The following is a 283-nucleotide window of genomic DNA, read 5'->3' on the forward strand; positions in this document are numbered from 1 at the left end:
TGTGGGCCTACTTTCCTCATCCATAAAATGAGGGGAAAAGTGTTACTGGGGTCCCTAGCGACCCTTCCAGCACTGCCTTGGAAGAACCGGAGACCTCAGCTCACAAAACGAACAAGTCCTTCGGCTGAGGTTTAGCCTCCAAGGGACCGTCAAATAGGGACGCGTTCCCTTTAAGGTGCCAGCTCGCCGGCGGCGGCGGCCGGAAGTGCTGAAGCCCGGCCTGGCGGCGGCGGTGAAAGCTGCAACCGTGGCGGCCTCTGCGCATGCTCCGTCGCCCGCCCGC

Source organism: Octodon degus, unplaced genomic scaffold (genome assembly GCF_000260255.1).
Source record: "Octodon degus isolate 3935 unplaced genomic scaffold, OctDeg1.0 scaffold00163, whole genome shotgun sequence".
In the NCBI taxonomy this organism is placed as follows: domain Eukaryota; kingdom Metazoa; phylum Chordata; class Mammalia; order Rodentia; family Octodontidae; genus Octodon; species Octodon degus.